The 14,766-nt window shown below is 37.1% G+C and overlaps 1 protein-coding gene across 1 annotated transcript in view; it reads left to right on the forward strand.

Annotated features, from left to right (window-relative positions):
• Nucleotides 1–1,270: 1,270 nt before the first annotated feature.
• The window catches only part of LOC127632676 (contactin-2-like), a 45,462-nt gene continuing 31,966 nt past the window's right edge, over nt 1,271–14,766 (forward strand). Inside the window, exon 1 of the mRNA XM_052111414.1 lies at nt 1,271–1,509. The gene's annotated coding sequence lies outside the window, so the exon portion shown is untranslated. The remainder of the gene's footprint in view (nt 1,510–14,766) is intronic.

The raw sequence follows: 14,766 nt of genomic DNA on the forward strand, positions 1-14,766 counted from the left end.
TCTATCTTTATTTTTTATTTTTTTAAATCCTCTGGCACTTGGAATTTAATAAAAAGAGTGATACTACAAGTTTGAAATAATATACATTATTTAGCCTTTAGTTGCCAGTCCTGAGTAAAATTATGATAAAAATTATGAATTTAGTATTTTATTGTAAATAAAAAAGTTAAATGGTAATTTACTTTAAAATGTATTGCTCAGACTAGAGGTTGCTCTTGCTACGGATGCTTTATTGAGTTCTCCATTATATGTTTCATTTAAGTATCATGTTTCTTCTAAATGTTTTGGGGATATATATAACATATATATACACACACACATATAACAATATTATAATTTATAATATTATAATTTAATTTATATTAAATTGATTAGAATAAAATGAGTATTTATGTTTTTTCATTAAGGTTAATTTCTACCATCAGCAAGTGTTTGAATGCAATATGTGTTGTCTCATTCTTTCTTAATCAGTGTGGCAGGGAAATCATTATTTACTAAATGTTTTATTAAAAAAATTATAATTATTATAATAACATTAAATTGTCTCAATAGACTCAGACAATGGCATGTGCGAGTGTGCCATGGGGTTTTTCATTAAAGAGGTGTGAAGAGGCATGTTAGTGCATCTGTATGTGTGTGTGTGTGTGTGTGTGTGTGTGTGTGTGTGTGTGTGTGTGTGTGTGTGTGTGTGTGTGTGTGTGTGTGTGTGTGTGTGTCTGTCTGTGGGCGGGTTTAAGTGGTCACAAACTGGTAATTACAAGGGTATTATTCAATAAATGTTGTTTATGAAGACATTTCTAGCGTCCCCATAATTCAAATCACTTAAAAACCACACGTTTTATTGAAAAGTTAAGTTTTTTGTGAGGGTTAGAGGATAGAATCTATAGTACGTTCAGTATAAAAATCATTATTTCCTCATAAGAGTCCTCATAATGATAGCTGCACCAACATGTGTGTGAGTGTGTGTGTGTGTGTGTGCGTGTGCGTGTGCGTGTGCGTGTGCGTGCGTGCGTGCGTGCGTGTGTGTGTGTGTGTGTTGAAGGAAGGGTGGACACTTTACCTCATTTGTAATACAGCTACTTTCTTTGTGGTTATGCTGAGAGAAAAAAATTGGTTCATTTACTTGGATTGAATTAATCTTATTCTTCCATTTCAATCCAGCAGACAGAGAGAGGGAGGGGAGAGGAAGGTAAATTGGCTCATGGTAGGAGAGTGAGAGGGAGTGGGAGTGGGAGGGAGGAGGACGAATGATTTTTAGGCTATAATGAAAGGAAGATAGCGAGGAAGACAGAGTGAGGTAAAGAGACCGTGTCACACAGACGACACATCCTTATTGTGAAAGGGGGCTGCAAAGCTCTTTCGTGAGAGAAAAAAATCTTGAAACCTAAGTAAAGCCCAGTTGCTGTTATTGACGCAGGGCGTTAAAGGCGCGCAGCATCCGTTCAGCATCACTGTTGGAGGCAGAGAAACACTACGAGCCCGTCCTCATTTATAGCCGCTCTTTCAAAGGTAAGAACCAGTTTTCAAACCGTTGTCATTCAAACAGCAACGAGCCAATTAACATTTGTATTACGATGATTTCGCTGTTTGTGTGTTTTGAGGTGGTATTTTCTCACGCGTGTTTTGTTTAGACTGTTCCGATAATTGAAAGCGTCCCATATCCTGTATCAAATGATTGCGCAATAGATAGTGTACCTGAATAATATTTGGAGTATTTTGGCCATCTATGGGGCCGTTCTCACCGAACGTGTCCTCGCGCTACCAAAACCTAGACGCTGCGCAACGAGCAGAACGCATGTGTCTCGAGACGCGTTTTTAACAGTTGAAGTTCTTTTCAACTTGATATGATGTCTAAAAAACGCGGCACTTTTTGTCTAGACGCTACAAAAAACAGCGAGGCACGGCACAACGTTAAATACGTCCGTTTAGGGCATGTTTACATAGAAAAACGGTGTGAATGACCCTAATGGTAGTCTATTGTATAGGGAACAGTTGTTCGGAATAATGTTGTGAGCTACTGTAGTGTAAACGGTGAGCGGCAGCGTTTTGTTTACAGGGGAGAGATAGCCGGTAGATGGACAATATGTGTCTTACCTGTGCAAGCGGTGAACTAGGCTACTAACCAAACAGACCTTTTGACAAACACACGTTTGACTTCAAATAGAGTGTAGGCATACTTCTTTTCGATGAAGTAATGTATTTATTTGTTGGAAGCTGCTTTGAAATGGTCACTTTCTAAGTTACAAGCTACTCATATTTGTAGTTAGGCTAAACTAATCTTTCAAATCAACATTTGTAGGCTATGAATAGGCCTAATCAGATTACATATTATTTAATTAGAACCCAAGGTATTAAAATACACTCGGGCCAGTTCCGTTTAAAATCTCACCCGCTGGAGACTATCTCTTTGGCACGCTTGTCTCCAGTTAATGGGCTGGATGCCTGTTGATTCGGGCCGATTCCGGCCCAAATCAATCAGCCCAGATGTGGCAGCCGGTGACGTGCTGATGGTGCTGGAGTTAAGACGGAATCGTCCCCAAGCTAGTAGTGACAGCGTGCTAGAGATAGCCCAAGTTAGAAATGTTACGTTTTAAAATTTATATTCAGCCTAAAAGTTCTCTTGCATTTTAAATATTGTTTATAATACATCAATAATATATGTTTACACATCAATATAACCATCTCATTATAATAAATGTACATGAACTCCCTTGAATGCTTGAAGAACATTTATTGACAACATTTTACAAGCATATAAGAGTGTTTGCATGTGCATGAAAAAATGTATAAATGTTACAAGGAGCAATTAGGCCCATATACTGTACATATGCATGAAAGACACATTTTCAACTCACATAGTTTTAAAGAAGTAATCTCTAAGTTGAGTAATAACTAAATCATTTCACTTAATTGAGTAATCTTATAAAGTATACTTCAGAATATTTGTGAAGTATATAAACTTAAATGAGGAGCTTGAACTTAAATGTAGTAGGTCTAAACAAAATTAATATGTTTGAAAAAAAATACAGTTTGTTAAAAGGCAAAGCAGTTATTTTCCTTGCATTTATTAAACTCATTTAATACTGTATTCACAACATTAAACATGCTTTACAGATTTTCCGACATTACAGGTCTATGATGTTTATTTTATTATAGACAATAGACATACAGTATAATGCAGCCTAATAAAGATCAATCCAAGCCGAATAATTTCCAGATGTGGCCCAGACCAAGTGGCCTGATCTGGCCCCGCTGTGTTGAGCCAGAATCGGCCCAGTGCTTTAACACCATAACGAAAATACACATGAGGCAACTGGCTGCAGGTATCACTCGACCCAGATGCCGAGTCTGAGCAGCAGGTGCTGCTAGGCTGCCAAGCTTGTGCCGATTACTACATGCTACATGGGACGGTATTTATCTGGCACAAAAACAATGAAGATTTATTAAACATTTAAAAATGATGGTGGCAACATTAATGGCAACATTAATTTAAACATCTCTCTCTCCCTGTTAGTTGCACGTTTGCTTTTTATTTTTGAGCCTGAGCCAGAACCCAACAGTACCAATATTAATATTATGTATATTTTATTAAGTTGAAGTGCATTGACATTGGACATGGGGGCACTTTTTTGTAATGGAAACTCCATGAAGTACTGCTTCATGGAGTTGTTTATATAGCAGTCAATCTATGGAAATGTCTATTAATATATGGAAATTATATTGTATGTTCTGTATTGTAGCCCTGAAACATTGCTCAGAAATTTTAATTATTAAATTTAAAGGGTAACAGTAAAATGTACTGCATTTGTGCATTTGTGCAATTTTTAACACTATTCAGTGTAAATTTATAGCATTATAATTTGTTTTATATTACACTGTAATAAGTAAAAAAATAAAAAATAAAACAAACAAGTTTCCTCAGGTGCGAGGAGGTTTCTATTACATCTGCTGACAGAGTGACTGTACATTTTGCATCTTTCTCTCATTTTGACTGCTGTAATCTAAAGCTCTTTATTTATTTTTTCTTGGAGAGCTGTGAAAGCATAATAGTGGGTTTTTCTCCTGTTGTTGAAACAAACAGTTTAGCAATAAATATATTTGCTGTGGTCTAGCATTAACCTACAAGTTTACTCTGCTATAGTTTACTTCCGCATTCCAAACCCGGATATGTGAAAAAGGTCCATTAAATCTTCTTCAGCATGTTGTAAAGAATGTAGTCTGAATTTAGTGTCAGAACAAACTGCTTCAATTCATATGACCATGCACAAAAGCTTGCAAGGTCAGTGTGCCCAATGCAAACCGCCTTGTTCTGTGACTCAGCCCCGTGGAATGAGATACTAGTCACTTGATGTGTCGAGTGTTTTTTCCGTTCTTATCAGTAAAATCTGAATGATAAGTGTTATCTCTATTTGAAACACTGCTTCTATGTGTTTTTGCCTTTGGTTTGTCTTTGAGCCTTTGTTTTTACTAAATGTTATTCTATTTTTTCTGCGTTTTCTTATAGACTGATCTCATAGTGAAATTGGAAACAGTAGGTTGACTTTTCATTAGCTAAAATCGAGTTCACCGAAATTCAAAGCACAAGTGTTGTTGGGCGTATGGGAATGTGTGAGGTTGAATTTCCAGGTGTAATGTCCACGGAGGGGCGCCAAAAGCGTAATACAAAAGGATGTAATACAGTGAAGAGGAATGTATATTTTACAAACTGTACTCCCCAACCCAAACCTAAACCTAACAATCAATCAGTGACATAAAAATTATTGTTAGACGGAAAAATGCAACCTCTGAATCTCTCTCATTTCCGATTATGCTAACGTGATTATTTCCTGATATTAAAGCGGCATCCGAACCCGGGTCTCTCACGTTGCTGACGAAACATGCTTCTGGTCACATCACAGGGTAAGGTAAACATATTGGAGCTAATGCAAAAATATCTGATAGGAGATGGCACTTGTGGGTGAGTCGACACAATGTGGCTGATCCTAGGGTACTGGAAATATCGGAAACAAAATGCCGAAATCCGGTGTCCTCATGATGTCTCAATGTGCTACACCCTCACATTCAATTGGCATTGAGATCTTACATATCTGCTATGTAAGATCTACTAGTTGAAGCACTAAAAAGAAGGTTTCAACTTGGCTAAAGGCACCCCTTAAGGAAATTTAGTTTTTTTTCTGTTGAATGTAACAAGGTTAAAAAATGTATTTATTTTTATTGAATATTGATGGAGCAACATCATTTTTGTGAAAATAAATAATAACAGAAGGTTGTTTTGATTAAAATTCAGTAAAAAAATAAAACAAAACGGTGGTAGTAAAAGGCTACCTCACTTGGGGTAAAATACCCTAGGGGGTTTACAGTGATATCGTGTAGATACAGGGGCAATAGTTGTAGTGCAAAATGTGTCAACTAATGCAAATAACTACTTTAGAAAAAAGGCAACCATTTCCTGTTAATTTCAAACACATTTGGCATTTTATTGCATATCAAGTATTCTCTAAACAAATTAATTGCTATTATGATTGAATATATACATTTGAGCCACTTTGATAATTTTTTATCACAAATCTATTCAAATATATAAATAAATAAATAAAAGTTTTATAGGCGCCTTTAGCCCCACCAATAGGGGGCTTTTTACCCCAATGATTACCCTTTTACTTACTGGACAGTTATTGAAATTTTTTCATTTAATGACCTTAAACAAAACTGAAAATTATAAATAAGTATTTTGTCTCTAAATAAATGTGATAATTTCAGGGATTTTCATTAGCTTCATAAATTTGCAACATTTTAAAAAATATTAACAATTAGATAAAATTGCCTCAAAATCAACCTTTAAATGCCACATGCAAAGATTTCATGGATCAGAAAATGTTTGCAGTGTATAGTGGATAACAGGTGTTTAGGAAAGTGCTGTGGTAGTTTTGGTTGCTATTTAGTGTTTTGGGAGAAAATAAAATCAGTGGAGGCTTTTACCCAGCAGGGCCTTTAGCCATTGGACCCTATATTACAGAAGTTTAATTTAATAAGCATGACTGTGCAAATTGAACATGACCTGCCTGAATGTTTATTTTGGTCCAACTACATCTTGAAAAAGATTAAGTAAATTGCACAAGGTAATAAAGGTAGTATGTAAATTGGCACAGGCTCACTGAGGTTTTTTAGTGATGGTTGTAGTGAGAGAGAGGTGTTTTGGAGGCAGGGGACAGCCATGGCCAGGGGTTTAACCTGATAGTGACAGACAAAGCAGTACCAGCTAATTAAAACTCAGTGAAGCACTGTAGAAAACTACACAGCAGACTGCTAATGTTGACCTGCCTGTGGCTATAAGCGGCTCGATCAGTGTGCTCAGGTGTTTGACCAGAACCAAAAATGTAGGACGGGACTGACAGAGAGAAAGAGAAAGAAAGAATAAAGTATTTCAAAACTATATGCTCCAGCATTCTTGGACACTGATGCTGATTCAGCCAAGCTCATTACAGATTTTGTTTTTAAAGAGACAGTACCTGTTTTTAGCACTTTGTGAAGAGGAGGAGGGCGTGGCCAGGCCATGATGGAGCACAGCCGGCACTGAATCAGCTGATCAGTGGGAGAGCGAGATAAAGGGCAGCCGGAGATGTCTGTTCGAAAGAGAGAGAAATGCACGCGGCCATGCTGCATGTTGTTTTATGTTGGTTTTAAGTTCATTTATAGCATAAAATTTTACATTGACTGTTCAGCCGGTTCCTGCATCCTCCTTGCCCATTCTTTACCTGTTACACACGTGCTCAACAAATCTATGTAAATACTTGTAAATAGTACAAATTGTGCAATTTAACAATACATTTGTAACATAAAATAATATATAAAATCTATCTTATGTATTGATAGTATACATTGATTTGTACATTTTTAAAAAGCCAAAATGTGAGCATAATGATGAAAAAGTAATAAAATTGTATTAGTAAAATTAATACTTTCCTAATATACCTAGTTTAAAGGTCCCCTGCATAAGTAACAGCATTAGGTGGGAGAGAATTTCAATCATATATAAGCAAATGGCACATTCAAATTTAAATAAACCCATATAAATCAATATTGAATCGAATCGGAATCGAATCAAAGCCTATGTATCAGTATCGAACCGAATCGGGAAATCTGTATCAATACCGAGCACTGAAGGTTTGCCAAAAAATTCACATTTGTTAGATTAAATGCAGGGATTTTGTGTATGTATTCACTGGGATTCAATAAAATCTACTTTGCACTGTATTATTACGCTTACACATTCAATCAAGGCCGTAACCATGTCTTGAACATCGGGGGGGACCAAACCATTGGGGGTCACGGGTGATGTGGTCACAAATATAATTGTCGGATTGTAAAGGCTCTGAATGCAATAATTTTCTGAATAAAGGCTTTAAATGCGATAAAGGCCCAAAAATGTTCACAAAAGTTCACACAGTACAAGACTACCACTGTGTCTATATTGCTAACAATTTTATTTCTTTTTGTGTGCTGTATCAAAGAAAACACGAATACAAATGGAATTTCTTTTCATCATGGATGTATCTGTAAAATAACATGACTGTGTCAGCTGTCTAGCAAAAAGAAAATACACAAAATGATTTACTGCCATCAAGTTTTCCCTCATTGTGTGTTTTTCACCAGTAGAATCTTTTACTTTGAGAGCCTGAAAGCTGCTCTTTTCATACAAAAACAGTTCATATTTAGCACTACTGTCAAGGTCCAACATTTTTTTATTATTATTAATATACCATAAAAGTAGTCCATACAACACAAAGTGTTATAGTGCACTTGTCATATGGACTACTGTTATTACGTCTTTATATTAAACCTTCAATAGTGCTTTATTATTTATCCTCATTGAATCTTGACAGCTCCTGCTCACTATAAACTGTTATTCTATGGAATAGACCAGATTAAAATATCTATTTTTATGTTCCAAGAAAAATTAACAGAAACTTACCAGATAACCACATTCACTCGATTCCTTTACAATATACACACATTCGCCCTTTGTCTTAAGCCTGAAATGCTGATAATGGCTCCATTAAACGTTCTCACATGCACAATGAATCATGTACTGTACGAGACATATTTTTAATTCAAAACAGCAAATTGGTGAATAGTTTGCAACATTGGAAATTACTGTTGGTCTGTACAACATTTCAGTCATAAACTAGTGGGCAAATATTGCATGTTTAGTGAAATACTGACATCTTCCATGACACTAACGCTCTTAACCTGAACTGCTGATACTGATGCGTGCGTGCTGCTTGGCACTGGAGTTATCCACGAGGTTCCCCTCAGCTTTTTCAGTTTGAGTCCTGCCAATCTGGCCATATCTGATTATTGGGGGGGGACTTGTCACCCTCAATGTATATTGTGGTTAAGGCCTTGCATTCAATTGATGGTGCTCTAACATTCATTTAAGCACCCCATAGAACCAAGCCTGGATGACAGGAAAGACCTCTGTCTTTTTGTTCGATGATGATTAAATTCAACCGAGTGCAAATGACTTTACATTTCCAATTTTTCGCACACGCGCTCGTGTGAGTGAGTGAATGAGCGAGAGAGAGAGAGAGAGAGACCAAGGGGGAGGGAAGGAGATCAGCTCTGATTCTGATACATTTTTAGGAATTTGCACAACAGAATTAACAGAATTTCATCTTTTATATCAAATTAAATATATGCATTACTACACCATTAAAAAGAATGGTGTTAAATGACGTATTTAATTTATTGCATGATTTTAAACAAGACCCCCCAAGAATGCGCAAGTTCACTTTCCAGGGGATCTCCTATTGCATTTAGGTGGTCTGAGGTGAATATTTTGACTACACATAGCGTGTTAGCATTAGCATTAGCACCATGAATGCAGATAGTAAACATGACAAATTATACAAGATCCATACCAAATACATTGTATATTATCATTAATTGGTTAAAACAGCTTCTTTTACTGATCGCATATTAATTATATAGATAGAATGAGGCATGTAGTCATTGATAACTCATTTTCATGTCTCATTGTTTTTTGTCAGTATGTGTCTCAAATTTGAATGCTCTTTTAAATCACTGGCCTCATCACTTTTGGCAGTGTCAGAATGTTTAAAAATGTATCACGTTGTTTCAGCTGTTTCTACCTTCTTTCTAGCTCTGTGCAAAGAGTGAAGAAGAACTTCGCCATGAGTGTATCAGAGCCTTTACTCTTCTGTTAATCATCCAAGCATACATGTTATTGGCTAATATCAGCCAGGACAATATATCAATCTATCACTAATAGGAATTTTAGTGTAAACACTTATGTAAACTTATTAGATCTATCAATGATTGAAATACCATTCCATCAAATTTCTAACCAAAAAAGACTATAATAACCCTTTTATAAGTCAACTTGTTCCCATTTCAAAAGGACAAGCATAGCATGGTCCTCTATGAAGTGAGCCAAGCTATTACAGGACATTTCATCTTGGCTTGCTGTCAACACTCTCTGACTATCTTGTTAATATTGCATTTACAGGAGGGCTAGAGGGTCCACAAGAGACTGTTTGTCTTCCTAGGGTCTCTCCCTCTCACATACTCTCTCTCTAAGTTTTATGTATGGCCATGGTCTTAAATGTCTAGACTGGCACTACCTTAGGTACGGAAAGAGGTGGGAATGAGGTGCCATTTAATGCATGGGTACAAGTTCAGAACAGTCGAAACAGGGTGTGCACAGACTGCTGCTGCCGTAGTTTTATGTACTGATATTATATTGATTATATATCCTGATGAAAATTACAGCCTAAGCTGATTTGCTGGTTTTAGCTGGTGCACAAAACCCCTCCAAAACCAGCAAACAGACCAGCCTGACCAGACTGGAAGACCAGCTAAGAGCAGCAAACCTTCTTAGGCAGGTCTAAGCTGTTTTTCTTTCACCATGGAATGCATTATTATGTCTTTGCTATGTGTCCCTGCAACACGAGGCATCGTTCCTGCCCACACTATGTGTTTTTTTTAGCATTGCAAATATGCAAGGTACATCAGAAAAGACCTTTCACACTGCGTGCAAATTGAGAGGCTCCACATTGCAGTTTAAGCTCAATTTAGATGGCTCATTCTTTGCTAAACCAAACGGAGACAATTCAGGCATTAAGATTAAGTAAATTCACAAGGAGTGTGTCTCAGATTAGCACTGATCTTTGGATTCTGTGATATATGAGCCATTTTAACTCGAGAGCAGGGTTCTGGTTTCATACATCCAGTAAAGTCAAGCAAAAACAGCATTTCAAGCGGACAATTCTCTTCACCACTTGCTGTCATGCTGCCTGTCAAAGGCTATATGCTGTACCCAACCTCAGCACTTTTCCCCTACGTCTGTTTGTTCTTCCCTGTCTCTTGTGGTGGCACCAATTAGAGTGACTGTGACAGTAAGGCAGTCCAAAGGTATATTATATCATCCTTTAGGTGACAGTAAACATGCCCTGGACAGCCACACAATGTTCTATATAAGTTATATTGGTGGTGTAATTTTCTTAATGTGCCACACTCAAGCAGAAAAGTGCCTGCAGATATAGGCTACGCTCAAAATAATTATGACATAATTATGAAAATCTTTCACTTATTAATTAGCATCATTCCTAAGCTTTAGTTCAAGATAAAGACCTGTGCTCTTTGCTTTTTGGATAGCAGCCCTCTAAACCTCATTTAACTTTTCAGTTGATTATTGCCGCCTCAGTGAGTGGCAGCTAGGTAAAATATCGGGAAGGGCAAGACTTAAATAATGCATGGTGCAGGGCTAAGTGGCAGTATGTCAGCGGAGTCAGTGAGCCGGAGAGTGAGTGTGTGTGTGTGTGTGTGGGGGGGGGGGAGGGGGGGGCAGTTTAAACCAGCCTAAGATGGTTCCCTGGTCTTAGCTGGTCTCCCATTCTGCTCAGGCTTGTCTGTTCTGCTGGTTTTAGAGGGGTTTTGGCTGACCAGCTAAACCAGCTGAACACCAGCTTGGCCAGACCGGGAGACCAGCTAAACCATCTTAAACCATTTAAGACCAGCAAACCAGTATAGGATGTCTTAAGTGGTTTTCAGCAGGGAAATCGAGGCCTAATAAGACAAAGAATCTATAAGCCTGAACATGCAGAAGGTGTTTAGCGAGTAGAGTAGAGTTTAGTGTCATGTTTGACTCAAGAATGTTAGTATTCATATTTGTATAGGCATATTGCATTTCATCAAGGAAGTTCAACATATGACCAAATAAACCAGGGGTTTTCAAACTGGGGTCCGGGGACCCATGAGGAGCTGTAAGGTGCTGCTATAGGCGGTCCGTGGAAATTTCAGATAAAAAGAAAGTAAAACATCGATCCATCCATCCATCTTCTATAGCCTCTTGTCCTATGTAGGGTCGCGGGGAGTGCATCCCAGTTGTCTTGGGCCGAAGGCAGGGAAACACCCTGGACAAGTGGCCAGTCCATCACAGGGCAACACACACAGACACACACTCTCACTCACACCAGCGGGCAATTTAGGGTCACCAATTAACTTAACCTGCAAGTCTTTTGGACTGTGGGGGAAACCGGAGCACCTGGAGGAAACCCACTCAAACACACGGAGAACATGCAAACTCCACACAGAAAGGCCCAGTTGAGCCGGCACTCAAACCCAGGACCTTCTTGCGTTCAGGTGTCAGTGCTACCTACCCAAATAAATAATTTAAGTTTACATGTACCGAATTAGACACCTTTCATTGACTGGAAATCCTGAAATAAATAATAATTATTTTATTCCATTTAAAACCATATCTTTTAATAATATGAAATAAAAATTGTTATGCTGAAATTGAATTGAAAATATGTATCTTTAGGTATAAACATCAAAAATTATTTTAATAGTGGGTAGAAAAAAGTAACACTGTCAACTTAATACGTCATAGATATTTTCCAGACAAAAAAGATATTTTTATTTCGATTGGCTTTAGATCAATGACAATATAAAAGCCAATTATTGAATTTGTCTTCATTTAATTTGTACATGTTGTCTTAATAATATCAAGCTTGCTTTATACATCAAAATATCTGCCTTAATTTGTGTTAGGAAAGGGGGTCCCTTGCAAATGATCATCATATTTAGGGTTCCTTGGCATCCCTGAAAGAAACAAACTTCTGCCCTCTGTTTCATTTCTGTTAATTCAATAAATCAGCTTGGTTAATCTCTCAGTAGTATCTGTTAATTACACATTGCTGCTTAAAGTTTAATCATGTTCTCTGCCCTGCTTTGTTGTCTTGGTTCATAGACTCTAGACTTAATGGCATAGTCATTATAATGATTGGGTTTAATGTACCCAAGATTTTCAGTGTGAAACAATAGGCTTGAGCTTTTTGTCTCTGTTCAAACACTGTCAGGAGAAGACTCATTGCTCTGAGCAAACTTGCAACAATCACAACAAACAGCTAACCATGGCATGAATACTATCATGACAAGATGCCCATTGTGTTGAATAATCAGCTGACCTATTGTTTTTGATTTGCTATGGAATGACTCATAAGAATGTATTTTTCTTGTTAGAGAATTCCATACCAACAAAATATATATCTTTTAAACCCAATTGTTTCTGCTTACCTAGATAGCAGTGAGTTAAATGGAGAGCAAATGGAAGCTCGTCCTTCTCAGATTTTTCTCTTGAAGAAAAAGACCCTAGTAATCTTACATGTGTCTTCTCTAGAGTTTCATAAGAGACCTCAACAGTATTTCAAACTGTGCTCAGATTTGCTGAAATACAGATACAGTCAGAGATTTTAATAAGAGCTTAATATGACCAAATTCTTTCAAGTCAAGACCAAATTATCTGAGCTATGCTTTCCACATGACTACTTTTACTGTATGTCAACTATTGTCTAATTTGTGTCGATTTTGAAGTGATTGAAGAAATATTTGAGACAAAGTTGATGCTTACATGAAACATAGATATTTTCCTTTGGCATTGGAAATGTAGACACCTGCAAATGCAATGCAGTTAAATTGGAAACCAATACAGTTATCTGTATTTGTTTGTTATCTGTATCCATTTTATTTCATTTTGTTATATTTTTTAATATTTTATATTTGCAATGAACAGAAATGTGTTTTTTCAGCATGGTTCATTATTACAATTCCTCCAAATCTTCAAGTGCTAACTTTATTGGCAAACTGGGATTGCAAACACTGAATATTTATTCAGTGATAAGGCTATGACTTGGGGACACTAAGCCATACATTTTAGATCAGTCTTGGATTGGTTCACTGAATACCAATTTGATGGGCTTTAAGAATACCTTGACGTTTAAGATATTTCTTGCTGTATCATCTGCAAATAAAATCTTTAGTTGTTTGTAAACTGAGGCTTTCTGTGTTTTTCTACTTTTTGCCCTTTGAGAAAGCAGAACCTAATCATTCTACAGCACGTGACAGTGAGAACCTGAAGTAGGAGGTACATATACTAAGAAAAAATTCCTTAGATGTATTTTTGTGAAGTCTCTACAAAGACTTCTGACTTAAACTGGCCACCTGCTGGGGGAAAATCAATTTTGGGGGCCTTAGTCCCATTAGCAGATTTCAGGGCAGCAGTAGAGCACTGTTGCCTGAGGCAATCTTTGGGTCTCTTAAGGAATATGACTTTTATAGAGAAAAGAATGTACTGAGAGATGACTGTATGTATGGTAGATGGTAAACTGCTGGGCAGACTGCAGAGAAATGTCATTAGCTATGTGTGTGTGTTTGAGTTGCCTGTTACACTTTGATTTACTCTTTTATGACCTTGCTATAAATTTGTAGCTTTGGCAATTTACGCAATCCATGACAAACTACCTTCTTCCCATTTCCACTAAGTAATTTTCACTTCCCTTCCCACTCAGTAATTTTTGTTTATGTCTTCTTATTCTGACACCAAGGGCCATGGATGGAGCGTCATTCAAACATTGGAACATAGAAATTCACTCAGTCAGCTATGATTAATGTAATCCATGAGTGAAAGTATCAAATAGCAGGGCAGTTATTGAGAATAAGCAAGTAATATTTGGCTAATCATGTGATCCTAACATGGTGGCCCCCATGGGGGGACCCTCTCCATGTAGAATGCAAATGTTAAACTTTTATAATGTCATGACTGGGGTCTTCATCTCTTGTGAGTGTTCATGATTTTATACATATGTTTCAAAATTACTGTTAATTTCTTTAGGAGTAAAACTTTTTTAATGAGGAAAAATTACAGAGTGCAACTTTAACAATGACGCAAGCCAGTGGCTAAAGTGACTCAGTGAATCGTTCATTTGCGCTTGTTCATTTACATGGACCGTCCGAACAAACTGATTCACTAAAAAATCTACACACCCACTACAAGTTATCCCCACTTCAAATAACCGGCGAAATGCTAAAGTCGTGCGACAGTTGGATGTTAAATTAATTTACTGTGTTTGTTGTGATAATTTGGAGTCCCACAGCAATCTGACATCTTCCCCTTCCCCTAAACCTAACCCAACCTTAACCCCACCCCTATACTTAACCCTAACCGCAAAGATTAAAACATGAGAACTTTGTAAAATTAATAAATGTTCTACAATGTAAAAGTTCTGTTGAATATAATCATACCACATTTATATCACTAGGAGAAATAAAAATGAAGAGGAGAAGAAGAGGTACCACTGCGTAGCTAGCAGGCTGATAGGCTAGTGGTATGCTAAGCTAATACGCTAAGTGGTTTGCTTGTTTGCTAACTGGAGAAAACAGAAGAGAGAAATGTTTAATTTCACA

Source organism: Xyrauchen texanus, chromosome 39 (genome assembly GCF_025860055.1).
Source record: "Xyrauchen texanus isolate HMW12.3.18 chromosome 39, RBS_HiC_50CHRs, whole genome shotgun sequence".
NCBI lineage: Eukaryota > Metazoa > Chordata > Actinopteri > Cypriniformes > Catostomidae > Xyrauchen > Xyrauchen texanus.